The sequence below is a fragment of the Culex quinquefasciatus genome, chromosome 2, assembly GCF_015732765.1.
Source record: "Culex quinquefasciatus strain JHB chromosome 2, VPISU_Cqui_1.0_pri_paternal, whole genome shotgun sequence".
Taxonomy (NCBI): Eukaryota; Metazoa; Arthropoda; class Insecta; order Diptera; family Culicidae; genus Culex; species Culex quinquefasciatus.
In genome coordinates this window covers 200534604-200556867 of record NC_051862.1, presented here as the reverse complement: position 1 = coordinate 200556867, position 22264 = coordinate 200534604, and the positions used below count along the sequence as shown (strand labels likewise).

The 22264-nt window shown below is 36.0% G+C and overlaps 1 protein-coding gene across 4 annotated transcripts in view; it reads right to left on the bottom strand.

Moving 5' to 3' along the window:
* LOC6036119 (putative mediator of RNA polymerase II transcription subunit 26) overlaps positions 1 to 21853 on the bottom strand; it is a 327945-nt gene extending 306092 nt beyond the window's left edge. For 2 of the 4 annotated variants that reach the window (XM_038250371.1, XM_038250373.1), the window contains exon 1: positions 20819 to 21732. The gene's annotated coding sequence lies outside the window, so the exon portion shown is untranslated. Of the gene's footprint in view, positions 1 to 20818; positions 21734 to 21836 lie in introns of those variants that run through there. The other 2 variants (XM_038250372.1, XM_038250377.1) reach the window with 2 other exon arrangements.
* Positions 21854 to 22264: the final 411 nt, after the last annotated feature.

Genomic DNA, 22264 nt, shown 5'->3' with positions numbered 1-22264 from the left:
TTAAAAAATGTAACAGAATATTCATTACACGCTAATCATAATTGTTGAAATTAAACTCTTCCTTCAAAAAGTCGTTGTGTTGTTTTGGAAGAATACTCATATCTTTTAATTTTGATGAGATTCCAAAATAAATCTGATATTTGATTCTGTGCCAAGCCATTATAACAATCATCCAATATGTAGAAGAATTTGTATGGCTTTTGTATTCTGTATTGTGAGTAAAACTGAAGTTTAAAATATTTACTATATAAGAATAAAAACGAAACCATTCGCATTACAACTCACAGGTTTAGAGGAATTAATTAATGTTAATATATATTTTTTAAAGAATGCTAAAAAAATATGAGAACCTGATTTTTTTAAAGCATTCCCAACTTTTTTGATTTCCCAACTAGAGTGGGTGATGTCCTAATCATAATCTACAACTTTGCCCAGCTCAGAAAATTTCTTCTCATGATACAGTTTTTAAAATATTTGCATAGAATTTTTCTATGGATAGTCACCAAATTAGTATGGAGACTTGTATGGAGAAACAAATGATGCAAAATGGCTTATTTGGACCCAATGGATAAAATTTCAGAGAATTGCCCAAAAGATAATTACTGGATTTGGTAGCATATACCACAAACTACCAATAAAAATAAAAAACTAAACAAAAAATGCATATACAATAAGATAATAAATAATAGGTACCTGAAATGATATTATGGGAATCTATCGCTTGGCTTATTTTAGCATAATCGATTAGAAACTTGACTAAATTAACGCAACTCCGCCTAATTAAGTGGGATTTTGTTTGAAAAGCGTTCAGTTTTGGTATTCTCGACCAAATTCAGCTAACTCTTCAAAATCAATGCACTGTGTTCTTTTTGATAGTGAAATGAATCACGCTATCATACCAAATTGACGGACAAAATTAAATGAGAACATCATATGAATCATGCGATTGAGTAACCAAAAGCATGCGAGTTATGCTAGTAAATCGCCCCCATCCCTGGTATTTCCTCAAGTTCAACAAACCACATCACAGATTTCCATAGGAGCTGCACTAAACTATTCCGAGATCCCCCCGAAAGTCCAGAACATCACCGAGATTTATTCCCCTTTATATTACGCTCCTGGTGTCCCCATCACTTCCCCCTGGTATACCGCCCTTCTGCTCACGAACATCTTCTTCAGATGTGTTTCCTTCTGCTGTACGGCGTACACGGAGCGGAATGGTACGGTACGATATGGTTCTCCGAGGGTGGTCCTTTGTGTTATGCTCCCATTTCGGCCATAAAACCAACCATCAACGTGCATAACATAGAGACCAAGCCGAGAGTTCTGAACAGCTTCTATAGCTGTGTCTTGCTGTAGTTTTAGTCGCTTCCTCTATAGAGTCTCCAGCTGATCCGAGCTCGCACACTCTCTCTCTCTCCCTCTAGAGGAATCCCGTCTCGGAAGAAATACCGAATCTGGGATAAGTAAATAGAATGGCTATGTGTTGGGGAACCGGAGGAACTACGCCGATTAGTGTAATCCGGCTCGAGTAAGTGCAAACAATTGCCAAATACTGATTCACTGGACCGCGAACTAATGAATATAATACCCGCAAAGTTGTCTCCTACACACCATATCTTTGGCATCGCCACAACGTCGTCAGTTGCATAATGTCCCCAAACTCAACCCCTCGGGTGCCACAGATAAGCATATCATAATTCACGGAACTTCCACAAAGTCAACAGCGAAAAATTGTAACTCTAAACTTGTCCGACGACAACGGCAGAAGTACCAAGATGTTGCACCAGGGCAACCTCCTCCGAACTGGACAGCAGCAACAGCAGTTATCCAAACTCGAACTCGGTTCGGCTCTTCCTGAACACCGAGTGAAACGTCTGCGGACAGCAGAAGGACGGACGGCAATAAAAGAGACTTCTTTTCCACTATATTTGACATCTGCCGCTTCTGTTTCTGCTTCTGCCATGGTTCCGAAGTTGTTGCTGCTCATTTTCTTGTGTTGCTTGCCGTTTTTCCTCCGCAACCCAACCCACCCTGGTCTACCAGCGCTGTTGGTTGCGCCACACTTGCCATCTCACGACGAACGGCAGAACAGTTTGCCCTTTTTCGGTACGCCACTTTGGAAGCGCCGACGACCCCCCGACCCTGGAGGTTGGATAGCAAAGTGAAGAAAAAAAAACAAAGATTTTCTAGGCAGAACTACTGGCCTAGCCATAGCACATCAACTCGGGGGGTTCGTTTCTGTCAAGAAAAAAAGGGGTGACACTTTTGAAATCTCCCAAATGTACCATAATGTCACACTTCCTATCCCTTGGCTTGAAGTTGGAATTGTTTGGTCTAATTGGTTAGAGTTTTCCATGATGAATAAGTCATTTTTTTACATGTTAAAAAGGTCAAAATAAAAAAAAAATCTATTCAAGAAGGTAACAAATAAAGGCCATAAAATACAAATTTAACCAATTTTAACCGCTCAAAGTACTAAGAACAGAGGCCACATTCAGCAATAGTCCTATGAAGATATTTTCTTGTGTTTTGTTATCCTTTTTCTTTTTATTTTTGTATTTTATAAGCTTTTGTGTTGTCTTTTTTTAATACTATTAGGCTTTAAGTTTTCATATATTTAGTCCCTTTGATTTGCTCGTGGCAATAAAACAAACATTAAATCCAATGTCAAACCAAATTTACAAAATATACATAGTTACAGTTACGCTACCCAGAAAAAAATTAAAAATATCATCATATTTGAATTCATGAAAATATGTTTCCCTAATGTGTCAATATCTATTTACAATCTTTAGTCCAAATTTAAAATTTGGAACAAGCTTCAAAGAACTTTATTAGAGAGCAATTCTGGTCCGATTTTCAATGTTAATACATGAAACATTCGTGAAATTTTCGGATCTTTTCGAAAAAAATATTTTGGGAAAAATTAAATCAAGACTAACATTTACAAAGGGCCAAACATTTAATATTACGCCCATTTAAAATGTTAGTCTTGATTTAATGTTTTTCAAAATATTTTTTTCGAAAAGATCGGAAAATTTCACGAATGATTCATGTATTAACATTGAAAATCGGACCATTAGTTGCTGAGATATCGACATTAGAAAATGGTTGGTTGTTTTGGTGAGACTTAGAAAACTTAAATTTTCGTGTTTCTTTTTCTTAAAGCGGCTGTATCTCAGCAACCCGAGGTCCAATCTTCAATGTCTCTTAGACAATTTTATAGCAAATTTTCTGAACTCTTCAAAAAAAATATTTTTAGAAATGGTCACTCATGGTCACTATTTTAAAAAATCGAAAAACTGCAAATATTTTGCTAAAATCAAACTTTCGGTGGCTATATCTTGAAAACGAAGCCCTTTATCAAAAAAATTGTAAAGTAGTTTTCGATTGCAAATTCAATTTTGCATGAAATATTGATTTCAAATTTGTTTTTGCATGAAATTTGGATTTTTTTCCAAAAATCACTATTTTTCAAAAAATCATAACTTGGCGGCAGATTTTTTGACCATGTTTCTCTATAGCTCAAAAGTTGCGGATTTTAGTTCCCTAAAACATATCAAAAAATCTCGAACATCAAAAAATACGTATTTTGGGAAATTGAGTTTTAGTGAAAAAAAAGTTAATAAAAAAATCTGCAAATTTTTTTTTCCGTGTACCTATTTTTTTATCAATTGTCCTCAACAATACCTACAACTTTGCCGAAGACACCAAATTGATCAGAAAATTCACTCAAAAGTTACAGCTGTTTGAATATTTACATACCATTTTGTATGGACAGCAGCAAAATTGTATGGTGACTTGTATGGGTGAACCAATGACACAAAATAGCTTATTTGATCATAGGGAAGGCCCCCACAAAGTTTGAGTCAAATCAAAAAATACAAAAAATAAAAATGGTCGAAATCGGCCGATTTTGTAGAGAGTTGCTCTAGATTTAAAAAAAGAAGTTCTCAAGAGTTTATCAAATTATTTCCTGATTTTTTAATTTGTATTTTTTTTATTTGGATGAAACTTTGTCAAAAATGTCAAATGCTAAAAAGCTATTTTGCAAAATTAGTAAATATATGATTTTTATTAAAAACCCAGTCGAAAATAACTTTACCGAGAAGAAATTCGGAAATTTCTACATTCCTTTTTTAAATACATTATAAAGCAGGCCTGCCCAACGTCCGGCCCGTAAAGCCATTTCAACCGTCCCGCGACGGCTTTTCAAAATTATTTGTATTATTTGTATTATTTGAATTTTGCCTTTGTTTTTCAAAATCTAACATTCTTCATAATTGAAATCATTTCTTATGATTTCTATATTAAATATTAAACTGAAAAATGGCACAGAAAAACTAAACGATCCGATTCGTTTGAATGTAAAATATAAATAAAAAATTGATTTTTTGTCAAAAAATTATAAAGACACACTAAACTTTTTTCAGTTTTTACTGTGTTTACTACAAATTGATGCATCTCTGTTTTGAATAACATGATTAAAATTTATTTTTTAATAAATGAATAAGCAAATAATAATGGAATTTTTAAGAACAACTTTTAAAAGCAAATTATTCATACTGAAAAGAAAGATCACTGCAAATATTTATGAGCAAAATAATATCAAAATGAGTCAAGAAATCAGGGAACAAAACTTTATTATGGAAAATAACGAATTTTAAACTATTCAATTTTGTTATATTTTGTTATAAATTTGAACAACAACGTAAAAAGTGTTTTTTTTGTAAGGGGATTTGAATCCAAATTTTGTGCTAAAATTTTTTATCATGCCTCATTGATTTTTGAAATATATAGTTGTGTTGAAGAAATTAAGCTTTTAAAAAATTTGCAGCGATCAATTGATTTTTGATATATTTTTTATAGTCAATGATATTAAAACACATTTTTTACAGTTATTTTTGGTTTTCTTTCCAAAAACCAGGAAGCTTATTTGCAATACTAGTTTATTTATTTGTTTACTTCAAAAGAACCTTTTCAAAATTATATTATGAAAAAATATTGTCGTCTTTTTCAACTTTTGTCAAACATTAGTTCCATGCACGGTAAGAATTGTGCAATTTCAAAAGGTTGAATGTAACCACTTTTAATTTGTACCTTAATTTAGACTGAAGTGACATTACACCAGAAAAGCTGTAAAATTACACATTTTTCTGACATAAAAGATGTACCGCTAGCCAGATGTTATGTTACCATGATTTTTTTACTGTGTACTTTGTAACATTCAACTGACAATATCTTTAAATTTATAGGCTCGATTTTCAATGTTAAAAATAGATATTTTGAGAAATTTTCTGATCTTTTCAATAAAAATAAATTCATTTTTTTTAAATTAAGCATAATTTTTTTTAATGTTCTACACAGCAAAAAATCCGATGGTAAAATCGCATGCAAAAGCATGCACATCACCTTTGTGAGAAAAAGCATGTAATATTTTATGAGAAAACGTGTACACAAAAAGCATGAACCGAAGAAAAACAAATCAGGTCTGCTCACCCCAAAAATAACATCAATCCGGCGAGAGTCATATTTAGATTACCAAGTCCGCGCCTCAACCCACTCGGCTATTTCTCCGCTGTCAAAATAATTGGATCTTCACCGATGTAGCTGTAGGTTCCCCATACATCGTATGCAGTTAACACAGTATACGACGTACGGAAACCTACTATTACATTGGCATTGATCCGACTATTTTCATAGCGGCGAGATAGCTGAATGGGTTGGGGTGCGGACTTGGTAATCTGAATATGACTCTCGCCGAATTGATGTTATTTTTGGGGTGAGCAGACCTGATTTTTTTCTTCGGTACATGCTTTTTGTGTACACGTTTTCTCATACAATATTACATGCTTTTTCTCACAAAGGTGATGTGCATGCTTTTGCATGCGATTTTACACAGAAATTTTTTGCTGTGTACAATATAATTTTTTTTATTACATTTTTCAGACCAAATTTTAAGATTTACTGCTAAGAACTAGGCTCAAAAGCATTTTACTTCGATGCAGTGATGCCGATGCAAATATTTTTCAAAGTTTTTGTCCCTCGGCTCTCCAAATGTTTATTCAATGACTTCAAACATGTTAAAAATGATTATAAACGCAGAGGAATTCAATTAAAATTATTTTCAGTCGATTGCGCTTAAAATTACATTGAAATTTTTAAGTTTTTTGAAAAAAATATTATTGTCCTAGATTTTTCGGACCGGAAAGACAAAAAACTTTGAAAAATATTTGCAACAGCCTGAATGCCTGATATAAACTTCTTTTCATTTGTGTACTACAGAAATCATAACAATAATTTTTTTGTTTAAAAAAGGTTAAAAAGGGCCACTCTTCGACAAAATTTAAGAATTCCAAATTTCCCATTGGAATCTCACTCTTGACAAAAAAAAACTACTCCGTTAACATAACCTTCTGGAAAAAATTTAAAATTTTGCCATTCCATACACTTTAACCAAAATTGGCATTCAAACTTCAAGTCTTTTCAGCGATCCCTAAACCAAATTTGATTTGGTTCAAAATTTCCAACATTTTCGATTTTTTTTGTCACCCAATTGTCCATTTGTCCAATAATTCTACACGTGATTTAGAGATCGTCCCACTTCGTAGCGTAAAAAGCATGAAAATAAAATCTTGAAAAAACAATAGTTTGTTATAAAATCTTTGAAGTAAAATTTATCGCAGTAAAACCAATTTCAAGTGAATATATGAATACAGTTATTTTTGAGTCAATGAAGTGAGAGTTCAATTTAAAAAGATTACTGAAGCTGTATTTTTTTTTTGATTCCTCAAACCAATTAAATGACAGTCACAAAAGTCACATGATTAGAACTGTTAGTTCTAGCTAAATTCACGACATTAAAAAACAAACAAACTTCCCACTCAGGTGAACACTCCAAGCTGCGGGTTCGTCAGGTCCCTCGACATCACTATAACAAAGCCAAAACCAAAAGAAAAAGGGGTTCAACCAAGTGTGACCCATTCGTCGGCCGTCCCCCCTGCCATCGTATCGTGTCCCACACCGCCTGATACCAATTTCGGAGAATTCTTTTCCACGACCTTATTATAAACCTGGCGCTGCGCTATAGTCTATAGTTAGAAAAGTGCGACGTTTCTGATGATGATTTCCCCCCTCTTTTTTCTGGTTTCTTGTTGTTATGGTCGTAGATTTGTTTTCAAAAAAAGACCCACGACGACGAACGAGAAACTGGTCCGATATCTGATAAAACTTGCATGGTAGTGTATACCCGAGTATGTGTTTGTCTGCCTAAAACGAACAAAAACAACCATCGGAATGCTTTATTTCCTTTATCAATTTGATCCAAAAATAATCACAATAGGATTGCGTTCCGTCGAAGGAGAACGTTCTCGCGAGGGGTTCGCGCGATGATAAAGGAACGAATAATCAGCCAAAGAAAAACGAGAGCAAAAGCATGGACAAAAGGGGTCTCGACTCGACCTCCGGGTATCGAATCGAGCTTAGAACGCGCAGAACCAGCTAAGAAGAGGAAGAGGTGTGCCCCTGCGATTACGGCGCAAGGAGCGAACCCTAAATCGAACTCACGGTAGAACGTGTATAGAAGATACGGTGGATATAACAAGTAAATCGCCACGAATTTGACAGTGAGGGTTGCAAGAATTTGGATGAATTATTAGGTAGTTCATAAAAAGTGATGCAATAAAGAATCGGATTCTTGAGATTTGAAACATTTGGAGCAAATGACAATAGGGAGTGACATTCATTGTGTTAAGCTCAATTTATACTCATACGGACTAACCAAATCCTCAGACATCATTGACAGATGAACTGACACCCAAAGATCTTTTAATGTCAGTTTACAGAAATTGCTGACATTTGACAAAACGCGAGAGTCAGCTATCATCATCGACACGATTTTTTAATGTTCACTGACAGCACCGGTCATGATCGTCATTTCGATGCGACCTTCGTTTGATATACACGAAGTTTGCACGACAGAATGCCGATGACACGACGACACAGGCTCTTTCTCTTTCTCTCTTTTCCCAGCTCTTTTTAGCTTGTGCGGGTAAGAGTGGCGACAGCAGTCATTTGAATGCAGTCATGAGCCAAGTGATTGGAGTTTCGGTGGAATTCAAAAGAACGACATTCAAATGAATGTTTGGAGCTGAAAGTATTTTTGATAATAATCGTCCATACGAGTGAAATATTCTAAAACATTCACCCTATCCTGCTAATCACCATCGCCTAAGGGGAACGAGACCCCTAAAAAGCAATATCTGCGAGTGTGTGTAAGAAGTGCAAATGAAAAAAAACGCCGAAGAACGGTGTGGTCTTGACGCAAATAAGCGAAACAAAACAAGTACAGGTCAGACAGGAAAATCTCGATCGTGATATTTGATATCCGCGCGGTGTCTAAGTATGTGTTGGAGCGTCTTATCTTTGCCTCCGTTCTCCTAGGGGCACACACCAATTTAATCGCGTTGTATTGGTTTTAGCAAGTTCAAAACCTCGCGATCAATCGCGAAAACTCGCCGTAATTCACTTTGGCAGCCAAGATTGGACAGATTTTCAGCTCAGTTCAGCTCTCGATAGCCGATAGTAATTGCGTTTGGCTCGGACACCATGTGGACTCGGACCAATCGCCCGTGGGGTGGGATGGATACATTGTGGCACATTGTGCCCGATTTGTGCGCGCATTCGCCAGCTGACGAAGTTTTTCGAGTCGAGACGAGGAGGCTCTCAAGTTGTTACGAAATTCTCACGAGGTTTTGCTTACCCCCCGAGCGATCTTGGGTTGTATAACGCGAGCGCGGTTGAACATTTTTCGGAGGTTTGTTTTTATTCTTCAATCGAAAAAGCTTCATCGCCGAGGAGAGAAGAGTACCCACTAACCCATTCAAGTGTGTAATAGACTTTGATGAGGAAATCTCTAGGAAAACGAGATGATTCCTTGATATGAAAGCGGTTTTGCATTTTCAGACAAATTTTTTTTACAATTTTTCAAAACTTCCATGGAATGTCAAATAATAAGAACGAAGGTGTTATTTTTTGTTTTTGTTTTTAAGACATCTCTTAGCAGATTGTTTGCACAACATAAAATTGTAACCCTCTGTCATTATTTAATTACAACATTTGTAGTGAAAGTCCGAGCCACGTAGCCTAGTGGTAACGCTCCCGCCTAGTAAGCGGTAGATCGGGGTTCAAATCCCGGCTCGGACCAACACAACTGGTGATCGTTTCTCTTCTGGATTCGATTGCTTAGTAAAGGGAAGGTAGTGTATCGTCACAAACTGGACCTTATCACGACACCTTAGGAACGCGACCTATGGAATGTTAACATTAACCTTAACATGTTAACATTACGTTGAGAATGAAATTGCCACTGAATCCGCTTTGTAAATGCCGGCCCCGATACTCTTCAAGGGTGTTCCCCTCAGGAACTGGGAAAGATTTACTTTTTTTTTACTATTTGTAGTGAAATAAATTCTTGAAAACTTAAAAAAAAACATCGATAACTCATGAAGGTAACTAAAATTACGCATTTTTTCGAGATTTTCAATTTTGTTACGATTTTACAGAAATAAATTCGAACATGAAAAAAATACATTTCTAGAAATTTTCATTTGACTTTTTCTAATCTAATCTAATCTAATCTAATCGAACACAAGCGTAGCCAGTCCGAAGAAAGCATCCGGGAAGAACTTATGGTTAGATTACGCCTCAAGTTCCTTCTTGTCATTATTAATGATTGCAGTACTTTCGAGAACCCCCGAAGTGTATTACATTCATTAAAGCGGCCCGGCCTACTGCGTTGCATTAACCGCATGAGACAGATTCTATGAGCGGATCCCACATTTCATAGAATCATCAGGGGAAGAAGAAGAAGCCGGGGACATACCGTACCAACCGGTTCGAGTTATTTATAAATTACAATGGTGTGTGGTGTGTAGGGGAATCATTGGGGAAGGGATTGTTGTATTATATAGTAAATGACCTTGTGACATTATTTCACCACTACGGATTAATTCACTCAAGGAGTATTAATCCCTTGGTGGCCGAATGGCTAGAGCATCCGACTTCCAATCCAAAGGTGTGAGTTCGAATCCCACCTGATTCTATGCATTTTTTGTTCATATTCAAAGTTCATTTTACAGTCGAATAATTTCAAGGAGACCGGTCATTTGACTTTTTATAGCTGAAAGTTAAATTCCCTAAATACTTCTTTTTTTAAATTTCGACTAAAATAGGCATCTTTTGCGCTACAGTTTAGGCTGGTGCCAAATATGAAACCAGAGTTATGATTCGCGTTGAAAAAAAATAATCAAAAATATTTTCAAGCAAAAAATTCAAAATCATTTAAGGATTCAAAATCAAGTCTGGTATCAAAAATGATTTAAAAGATTTTTTTATAATTCACTCTGTTTTCTAATCAATTTAAAGGTTTTTTTTTAAATGATAAGTTTTTTATCACTTAAAAATACTTTAGGGACCATCCATAAACCACGTGGACACTTTAGGGGGGGGGGGGGTATGGCAATTGTCCATGCTCCATACAAAAAAAGATTTTTTTGTATGGACAATTATCCACGAGAAGGGGGGTTGAGATTTCCAAAAAAAAGTGTCCACGTGGTTTATGGATGGTCCCTTATGAAGGAAAAGCATAAATCTGGAGCTTTTTTAAAGGTCCAATATTTTTTTTTGCTTCCTGAGAGTATTTGAAACAACAACTGCACTCCACTTGTTTTAAGATTTAATTGTTTCATTTTAAGAATTTTCATTCAAATTTGTCTTGTTTTGTTTTTTTTCTGATATTATGTAGGTTTTTTGATTTTCTCCTATCATCACCTTTTTCTCTTTTGTTTTTTTTTCATATTTTTACAGTCACTTTTTAAATTTGTTGCTTGGTTTTCTTAAATAGAATTATATCATTATCATTTGAATTGTTAAAGAATGCTTAAAGGCATAGTCCAGGACAATCCAAAAATTACTGCACTTTCACTTAACAACTAGTAAATTTTATTAAAAACACAGCCCTGAAAAAAATCTTCATTTCAATACTTTATAAATATCAAAAAAAAATTGACAAATGGAATTTTAACAATGTATTAGAGGTGGGGTTGGATTGTAGAGAGTTTATTTATTTAGACTTTTAGAAAATTAAACATAATAATTCATATTAATTTACAAAACGCCTTTCTAGAGAACTGTAACACGCGCAACTCTAGTATTATATGCTAATGTGCGGTGTAGAGAGAACTGACGTCAAATGGTAGAAAATTAAACAAGAGAAAAAAAAACTTGAATCGTTATCAAAACCCACGAACGCGATATTATTCCACTCAAGCACGAACCAACGCTCGATGATGACTCATCAATCCCAGCACGACGACGCGATCGACGGCCATTCCCACCGCACGAACCCGTCTCGATTCGAGCTCTCACACACAGAGCTTCGGGCATCTTATCTTTCCTGCTCGATCCGGCTCTCGATCGCGGCCGTCATCGTGCGCGATCGTTCGAAAGTAAGATAAACAAGATTAAACAAGCAGCGGGCGCGAAATCAAACGATTCGCGCGCGCTCGTTAGTGTGCGTGCGGCTTAAATCGCAACTAGCTTAAACGCGCACGCACACACGCACAAGATCGCGATCGTCGAGATAAATCACCGAAATCTGAAAGATCGACCGTCGTCGTAGGTGATCATCGCCGCCGTCATTGTCTCACGCGCGGATCACGCAAACCAACGCACAGCATCCGGCGGTCACAACTACAGTCGCAAGTTTTACGACGCACCGCGACGCGATCGCGGCTTTTGTTAGTTTTATTTTTATTTATTATTTCATTGTTTGTTTTATCAATTCCCTTGGCGCGTGTTAGTGCGATGTGTAGTAGTTGTGCGCGAGGTTTATACTTTCTCTCTTGTTCTTTAGTCTAACCAATACTTGGGCAGGCTTGATCGTTAAATAAAAACACAGAAAAGGGAGCGTGCATTGCTACTAACCCACGATTAATGCGTGTGGGGGAGCTTATAAAACCTTTTTTCGAGGGTGTCTTTGCCGATATCTTGTCAATGGAATCTGCAGATCTTAAGTTAAATCTAAGAAAATCATTGAGGACTATGTAAAATCAATAACCGTCAATATTCCGTTTTTAGTATGCTTCCGATACACTTGATTTCATTTAAGCATTCTCCAATTAGTGACATTTCTGAAGTTTTTTTTTCCAATAAACGAAACTTTCCTTTTCTGCTTTTTGTTTTTAAATACCCAAGGGGGTTTTAAAATCAACCAAAAAGTAGCTATTAAAAATTTTGTTTATACATAGAACCTTCCAAAGAAAACTCTAAAATTTGTCTTTTATTGGAAATTTTTAAAAATTTAACTTGAAAGTCAGTTGACATTTTTCTACGGTTTTGCAATTTTTATCGCGATTTTCAAACATAATTTTTTGTTCCAAACATTTCTTTTGTAAAAAAAATGCATTGGAGCAGTTCTCTACGAAATCAATCTTTTTTTTGAATTTTAATTTTTGTATTATTTAATCCGGCTGAAACTTTTTTGGTGCCTTCGGTATGCCCTAGAAGCCATTTTGAATTATTAGTTTGTCCATATAATTTTCCTTACAAATTTGGCTGCTGTCCATGCAAAAATTATGTATGAAAATTCAAAAATCTGTACTTTTTGAAGATATATTTTGATCGATTTGGTGTCTTCGGCAAAGTTGTAGGTATGGATAAAGACTACACTAAAAAAAATAATACACGATAAAAATTTTTTTTGTGGTTTTTTTTTAACTTTTTGTTACTAAAACTTGATTTGCAAAAAAACTCTATTTTTTATGTTTTAGGGGACATAAAATGCAAACTTTTCAGAAATTTCCAGGTTGTGGAAAAAAATTTTGAACGAGTTATGAATTTTTTAATCAATACAGATTTTTTCAAAAAATCGAAATATTGGTCGCAAAAATTTTTCAACTTCATTTTTCGATGTAAAATCAAATTAGCAATCAAAAAGTACTGTAGTGAAATTTTGATAAACTGCACCGTTTTAAAATTCTAGCCATTTTAAAGGTAACTTTTTTGAAAATAGTCGCAGTTTTTCATTTTTAAAATTAGTGCATGTTTGCCCACCTTTGAACAAAATATTTTTGAAAAACTGAGAAAATTCTCCATATTTTGCTTTTTTGAACTTTTTTGATAAGTTGCTGCGATATTGCTATGCAAAGGTTTAAAAACAGGGAAATTGATATTTTCTAAGTCTCACCCAAACAACCCACCATTTTCTAACGTCGATATCTCAGTAACTAATGGTCCGATTTACAATGTTAAAATATGAAACATTTGTGAAATTTTTCGATCTTTTCGAAATTAATATTTCAAAATTTTCAAAAGGGAAATAAAAAAATGCATTTTTTTATTTTTTCGCCCCCTTTTTCCGCCGTCTTGGATTTAAAAATTCTAAATCACTTTAGAGTAGTTTAGGGGTCATACTTGAGCTCAATAATCAAAAATAAGACAACAACAATTTTTTTTCGTGACTCGATTATCCGAAGAGAAATTTTGCCAAGGCCTTCGGATAATCGAGTCTGGACTGTATTAGTTTTTCCATTCCAGTCTCCATACCATTTTGGGGGCTGGTCAAGCAAAATAAATGAATGAATTCAGTATCGTGAGTTGGGAAGTTTTGATCGATGCATTGTTGTGGGCAAAAATGTAAGATCAGGCCTGCCCAACGTCCGGCCCGCGGGCCGGATCCGGCCCGTGAAGCCATTTCATCCGGCCCGCGACGGCTTTTCAAAATAGTTCTATGACTGTTCATGAAATATTAAATAAATAAATTGAATGTCTGAATTAAAATAAAAAAAATCCTGAGATCAAATTTTAACATATTATAACAACATTCTTCATGTTGTTGTTTGTTTTTCTATATTGAATATCTAAACTGAAAAATGGTGCAAGAAAAAAAATATCCATTTCGTAAAATTGTGAAATTTATGAAAAAACTTGGATTGTTGTCTTTAAACATACAAAAAGAAACTAAATTTAAATTTCTTTCAATTTTAACTGAGTTTACTTCAATTTGAAGTTTTTTTCTATTTTAATTTTTTTTAAATAAATAATTAAGCAAAAACTAATGTATTTTCCAAAAGAACTTTTCAGTGATAAAGTTTTTTGTAATAAAGCTTAAAAAGGCATATTATTCATACTGAGAATATATCGCTGCAAATATTTTAAAAATATTAAAATATGTCTCAAAGTGAGTCAAGAAATTAGGAAGCAAAAATATTTTTTTTTCATTAACATTGAATTTTGAAGAATAACAAATTGAAATTGATTTAATATATATTTTTACAATTTTTAAATTAAGTGTGTGTTTAAAATCATTTTATAATATTTTTTGAAATATTTGAACAAAGGTGCTCAACAATGCACAAAGTTTGTATTATTTGTAAAGGATATTCGAATCAAAATTTCGTTTGAATAAATTTTATTGTGTCTCCTTGGTTTTTTGACATCGTAGTTTTGAGGATATTAAACTTTAAAAAATGCAACGACCATTGAAATTTGATTTTTTTTTATAAAAAATTATATCAAGGTATTTAATTGCAATCTTCAAAAACAATAACTTTACAATTGTAAACAAACAAAAATTAAAATTAAGATTTATGAATCTTATTTGCAACACTAGTTCTTATCTTAACTTACTTTAAAAGAACCCAATCATAAAAAAATGAAAAAAAGTGTTTACTTTTTCAACTTTTATCAAATTCTAGTTCCGGCCCGCAATTGCTTCAGAAAAATCAGATCTGGCCCGCAGGGCCAAAAGGTTGGGCATCCCTGATGTAAGTTATGGTAAAGATTGTTCAGAAATAAATGTTCAAACTTACGGACCCAGTCTTGCAACAATGTGATTGTAAAAAAAGACATTTTTTTTGTAAATAACAGGCAGTAATTTTATGAAATTGTATCGAACGTTCCCGTAATTTCAAAGATACTACAATTTGTATATAAAATATCTTACCGTTAATTATGAACATAACATTCATTAAAAAAAAGTTGGCTAAAACAATTAATTCTGAAAATTTGTACAATCGGTTGTATTTAAAAATAAAACCGTTGGCTTCATAGATATAATTTTCTAGTGATAACTAATGCTAAAGGACTTTGAGTTAGGTGTTCACATTGTTTATAATTTATTGAAAATCTCAAATATCTCACAAAAGTGAACATCAAACTAAAAATCATTCTCTCCCTCGATTAAATTTGATCCACGGCGGATGCTGCACTCCCTGCACGATTTCATCACACCAGCTTTTTTTCATAAACATGTGAGTAATGTGAGCTGCACACGCCCCAACCTCCCTCTTCCACCCAAATCCACCGTTCGGTCGTTCATCGCGGTTTATCGAACCGTGGGAGAACGCGATCGTTGGCCGACGACGACCGCGCGAGATCAAGATTTGGCGCATGTGGTGACGCCATTTGGCGCGACCAGATAAAGATATTGATAACTTGAAGGAAAAAAAGTTTTGAGTGGTCGAAAATATCTTGGGAAATGGCAAATAGTTGACTTGGTGGAGTCGTGACTCGAAGATATTGAGGTTTGGCTCATTTATTGCTTGGAGAATTACGTTACAGTGAAGTTTCTTAAATTGATATTTGGGCCTAACCTCAAAATATGTTTCCAAAAAATTAACAAAGAACAACAGTTGTTACTCTCAGCCCCGATTCCAAACAGCTTGTTATCCGCAACCACCAAGCCCGTCAATGTTCCGGAACCTCATCGCGCCCCGCGGTCGGAATCGTTGACGCGTGACTGACAGTGAACTCACGACGACGGAATTCTTTGTGTGTGCGTCGCGACGCACAAACACAGCAGTCCTGTTCCAGTAATTTCCACCCGACACTTTCGTTGTCCCCCACCAAAGCGGGAGATAATCCGATAAAATGCGGATTCTCGTTTGGCTTTTTATTAGCCTCTTAAAAATAAAACTTACATCCGATGAAAAGACATCGCGAACAGTACCGAAGAACGCCCGTCTACGCCTGTTTCAGAAAGAAATCTTCAATGAAAATGTGAAAATTTCACGCCCCTCGCCAAAAATAATTTCAGTATTTTTCTTTGTTCAAATCGAACAAAACGAACTCAATTAAAATACATAAATCAACGAACTATTCTCTTGCGACCATGGCATAGTGGCAACGTCAAGCCCTTCAAATCGCTCAACCTCGGTTCAAGTCCCACCGCTGTCGCGTTTTTTCCCTCTGTTTTGCGAACCCCTGACCCATCAACAAACGTTAGTGGTGTCTGTTTGTACTCATTTCTTTCTCTTCCCTGGATTAATATCAGCGTGGCGTCGCCGTGCCAAAGAAAGAACATGAAGCAGAATTAAACAAATTATTCAGTCGCCACTAGCGCGCACTCCAAAATCTCACATTTGTCGCGACGCGAAGCCGTTTACGAACCGCTCTTCAGCGTGCCAATCTCTCTCTCTCTCTCTCTCTGTCTCGTTTTTGCACACTATTAAAGTCTGTTCTGTCAATACAATCGCGCGCAAACTTCTAAGCCGCGAGCTGCGTGTAATTGGTTTCTCGCTTCTTCCTCTTCCCTTCGTGGCGGCTTACACACACACACCTTTCTCTTTCTGTCACGTGCTGCTGCTTGTCTTGACTGCTCTGTCCTTCTCTTGCTTGGCGTGGGTGGTGGAGTGTGAAACTTGTCCTCTTGTGACACCGGCGGTGCACTCAAAATTCGTTTTGTTTACAAATAATTTTAATTTGTTTAATTTTCACTCCGAAATTTTGAAATAAATATTGTAATTTCAAAAAAATCATGCTGTGCAATGCACAACCAAAGCTTTTGCACCCAGATTTTTATTACAGACATTTTAGTATCCTTAAAATTATGAGTACTATCGAAATATAATTTTAATACATTTCCTAAAGTACTGCCCACAAAGTAATTTACTATAAATTTTCATTAATTTTAAAACCCCGTTGTCCGTAAGTTAGATTTTTTAATAAAAAGACAACAACTTCCTTCGTTGCTGTGCACCCTCAAATGTCACAAGTTGTCTCCAATCCCTGGTTTGGGTGTAGTCGCGAAATGCAACTCAACAGACCGTGGTGAGTGCCGGCTTTGAGCGTTCTTCGTTTGTCGCCTCAACTCTGCGCTCGCAGTTACAGTTTGTGGTGGTGGTGGTGGGGTCAACTATCTTCTCAAGCTGCACCCAACACGATGCCTCACTTTTGTAAGCAAAATATGAGAGAAGATTTTCGCACCCCCTTTCGGAGGTGATGCGTTTTTCTGAATGGCGCTCGTTATTGGTGTTTGGCGAGTGATTTGCCTATTTTTGTAGGATATTTTGTAATGCATTAATAAATCAAGGACTGCCTTAAATTCCAGTAGATCACATTTGGTTTCACATGCAACTTATAGATAATCATCAATAAAAGATATTCTATTAGCATTTACATACGTACCGAGACAATCGTAAGAGAGCGAACCTCTCTTTACTCTTTCAAGAGATCTCTTGAAGATGGAAGATCAACGAGTGAGTTTCGCGTTTTGGGAAGAAATATAAATACATTTCCAGTTTACCACGGGGTACTAAATTGGCTTTATATTGGTATTAAATCGGCTTTATATTGGTATTTAAAACATGCAAATTTTAAATATTATGTTACTGTTTGCCGAAAAAAAACAATATAATTTGGCAGTGAAATCGAAATTTTAGAGTTGTTTAACCCTTTTGAAATGTTAGTCTTGATTTAAATTTTTTGAAAATATTGTTTTCGAAAAGATTGGAAAATTTCACGAATGTTTCATATTTTAACATTGTAAATTTGACCATTAGTTGCTGAGTTATCGACGTAAGAAAATTGTGGGTTGTTTGGGTGAGACTTGGAAAACATCAATTTTCCTGTTTTTAAACCTTTGCATGCAGGGCTTGTTGTTTGTGATAGCTGACAGAGCACTTCAATCGTCTTCACCACGACAACCTGATTTCTACATTCTGCTTTCGTTCATTTCACACACAAAAGAACGCAAAGTCACTCACACAATCATTGACTTCCCTCCAGGAGAAAAATAGCTTAGAGAGCGGTCGTTTGACATTCTACCGAGATTCCGATCATCTCTCCAATGATAGCAATCATATGACTCCTGTCACTACTTAGCAAACACTAGGAAAAGAGAGACAAAAACGAGAGAAAGAGAAAGAGCACGTTGTCTCGTTCGGGCGGCTGCTTGAGTGGTGCTCATTTTTCGTTCGTTTCGTCTTCGTGTTTACGTTCACCGACCGTCGCTAAGCAATGACGATCATGATAGGCGTTGTGTGTCAGCGATCAAATATCGTTTTGGGAAATGATCGCTGACAGAAAGTTATATCGAATATCGATCAGTCCCATTCAGTGATAGATCCCTTTTCAATCATTGTTTGCATGGCAATATCTCAGCAACTAAGGGTCTTATCAACAAAGTTCAAAAAAGCAAAATATAGAGAATTTTCTCAGCTTTTCAAAAATATTTTTTTCAAAAGTGGGCAAACATGTGCACTAATTTTAAAAACAAAAAAAGTGCGACTATTTTCAAACAAGTTACTTAAAAATAGTTCTGACTTGAATACGACGCACTTTATCAAACATTCTAAAGTACTTTTTGTTTGCAAATTGGATTTTACATCGAAAAATAAGTTGAAAAATTTTTGCGACCAATATTTCGATTTTTTGAAAAAAATTGTCTTAATTCGAATATTCATAACTCGGTCAAAGATTTTTTTGCACAACCTGGACATTTCTGAAAAATTGGCATTTGTCCCCTAAAAAATAAATTGTATTTTTTTAAATTTAGGTTTAGTAACAAAACATTAAATTTAAAATCACCAAATTTTGTTTTACCGTGTATCATTTTTTTTCAGTGTAGTCCATATCCAAACCTACAACTTTGCCGAAGACACCAAGCCGATCAAAAAATTCCTTCAAAAGATACAGATTTTTTAATTTTCATACATCATTTTTGTATGGACAGTTGCCAAATTTGAATGGAAAATTATATGGACAAACTAATGATGCAAAATGGCTTCTTTGGGCATACCGAGGCACCAAAAAAGTTTCAGCCGGATTAAAAAATACAAAAAAAAATCGAATGACCGAAATCTCAAAGAACTGCTCATATTCAAATCATCAGATAATAGAATCACAAAAAATATATTTGTGTTGTCTTATTTACGCTGAACTACTCAGAACTGAATTATTATTTGTGGATCCAAGATGGCAGCCAAGATGGCGATTATTTAATATTGAGAATATGTATTTGATGATTTAATAAGCAATCAAATTGAATTACTTAAATGGAGTCTCAGGACTCAAACTTGATGTGAGAAGTCACAAAATTAAAAAAAAATTATCCGAATTCTAAGGATAATACGACTTCGGATAATCGAGTTCAGACTGAACACACGAACTGCAAAAATGACAAGCAAATATCATTCTGGAATGTCAGTACTTTTGACGTTCAGTATCGATACAATCGCACTGAATGATAGTTTTCATGATACAGTCGATACAATCGCACTGAATGATAGTTTTCATGATACAGTCCAGACCAGATTTTCACTTCGGGTAATCGAATCTTTGGGTAATCTAATTACGAAAAAAAAATATCTAAATTTTCCTATACTTGAAAATTCTGACTTGATTATCTGAAGTTTTTATTATCCGAGGTTCGACTATCCGAAAAATTGAATCTGAAAATTGAATTGAATTTACTTCGGATACTATAATCAAATACAGTCCAGACTCGATTATCCGAAGGCCTCGAAAAAAAATCACATCGGATAATAGAAACTTCGGATAATCGAATCAGGATTTTTTTCGTTGTCTAACTTTTAATTGTCGAGCTTAAGTATGACCTCTAAACTACGCTAAAATGATTTTGAAAAAAAATCAATCAAAGATGGCGGCCAAAATGGCGTTGACGAAATATTGAAAAAAATGCAGTTTATTATTTAATATGCAACCAACCATTCAAATTTGACTAAAATGGGGTCGCAGAACTCCAATTTCATGTTGAAAGTAATAAAATAAATTAAAAAAAAAACAAATACAAATATTTTTTTGTTTGTCATTCGATCATTCGAAGTCCCATACAAGCCTTCGGATAATCGAACTTCGAATAATCAAAACTTCGGATAATCAAGGCTTCGGATAATCGAGTCTGAATTGTATTTTTTTTTTTTTTTTTTTTTGTATGGAGCGTGTACAATCGATTATCCGAAGTTCTTTCGAATCCTACGGATATCGAACGCCGAATAATCAAACATTGGATAATCGAGTCTTGAATGAACTTGCTTAATAAGAAACTTTTGACTTGTTTTCAGTTATTTAAACAACTTCCTGTTACTAGCCACTATCGATACCTGACTAATCCAATAAAACGCGTAGCGCAATTTAATTCCACACGCAACGAGTTCCGCAAAACATGTCGAAACAAGTTATCGACCATTGAATCTGCATGATATCAGCAAAAGTAAGCATCACCACATGGCGAACACAGCACTCAAAATCGAATCACCGGTTTTCCACACGTGAGTCATCCCGTCAAATCTTGTACATACATTACTGTGATTATGTGTGTGTGTGTTCGCGCCTATGTGTGTCCGTTGTCCCGTTCGATAGAGAGACACCCATTTCTCTAGTGCTCCCCGGTGACATTAGGCAGAAGCGCTTCGTCCCTCTTGACGACCTGAATTGCTTAAGCAGAATATCTATCCCCTCATTATAAGCTTGGAGCGCTCCGCAGAGTCGGGTCAGTGACGTGATATTTACTTACTTATCAGAACACACTACTCTCCGAGCGGTGTGCCGGGCTTATCCAAGTCGGGGTGATTGTTTATACATTCAAGTCATTTGCTGCAACTGCAGTTATTTCTGCCTCGACGACGGCGATACTGCTGATAAAAATAACAAACGTCGATTTCTGCAACGTGCGGCGAACGGAAACTACCCAAAGTCCGTCCGTTCTCTGGTTGATGGAATCGGCAATAAAATTGATTTCAGGCGCACTTCTTTTGCTTTGCGGTTTTCTTCTGCGCCAATAAAAAGGTCTTCTTAGTTGGCGTTGCGGCGTTGTTGTTGTCGTTGTTGGTGTAGGTTCGGGATAATCCAAATCCAATAATCCTCAACCGAGCTGAATCGCTTCACACACGAACACACTCACAGTAGGCGTAGGCGCGTGTAGGTTTTAAGCACCCTGTTTGCACTAATTTCGAACCGAATGCACAATATTTCGCACATCAAAGGCCATTACACTCGTGGAGGCAAGAACGAACAAGACCTATCACGCGCGCACACTAATCGGTGAACAGAAATCAGGAAAATTGGCCTTTTTTTGTGCCCCTTGTTTGTATTTCTGCCCTTTTGCTCTGCGTTGGTATTGTTGTTGTTGTTTATTTATAGTTGACGCTGACGATTAATTAAAAATGAGCGCGCGCGCTCGAGCACTGCCACTGATAAACGCACGCACACACACGTTCATGCACTGAACAAACAATAGAATAAACGGGGGGGTTGACGACGTAACAAAAGCAAACACACGGTTTAATGTTTATTGTTGTGTGTTGTTGTGTCACGATATTTACGACATCCGTGCATACACGCACGGCGCAAGGATTATTACAGGACAGAAGGGAAACTGATAATAATATCCAAACAGTTAGAACTTAGTATACAATATGTTCAAGTAGTATTATACACGTCGTATGTATGTGACGTTATATACACCTAGACCTACGTACACACAGGCGATATACATAAAGAGTAACACACATATACGCAATAGAGATTATTACACTAATAAGGTTTAGAGGCGCAACAACGAACGAACACGCGTGCTAGCTGCCCGTACTGCTGCAATGATACTGATTGTGTGTCGGCCGTCGTCGTCGTCGTCGTGCGCTATCGTCGCGTCGGTGCGCATGTGTTGGTAGCGAGAGCCGTCGTCGTCGCCGCCGCCGCCGCTCTCTCATCATCATATCCAAATCCAAGCATGCCGCGGAACAGCTGCTTTAGCGGTGTGGGTGAGAATAGTTTTTTTTTATCCGCGCGCCATGACAGAAGCACACAGTCACAACAGTATGTCATGCGGAAGATAAGTGTGGTGTTTATCAGAAAGCGTTGGCTCCCGTCACCAATACATGCGACGGAGTAAACTCACACCGTTGAAGGGATTACGGTGACTGAGAGAGGGAGAGAAAAGCAGTGATGGGCATCAGCGGCA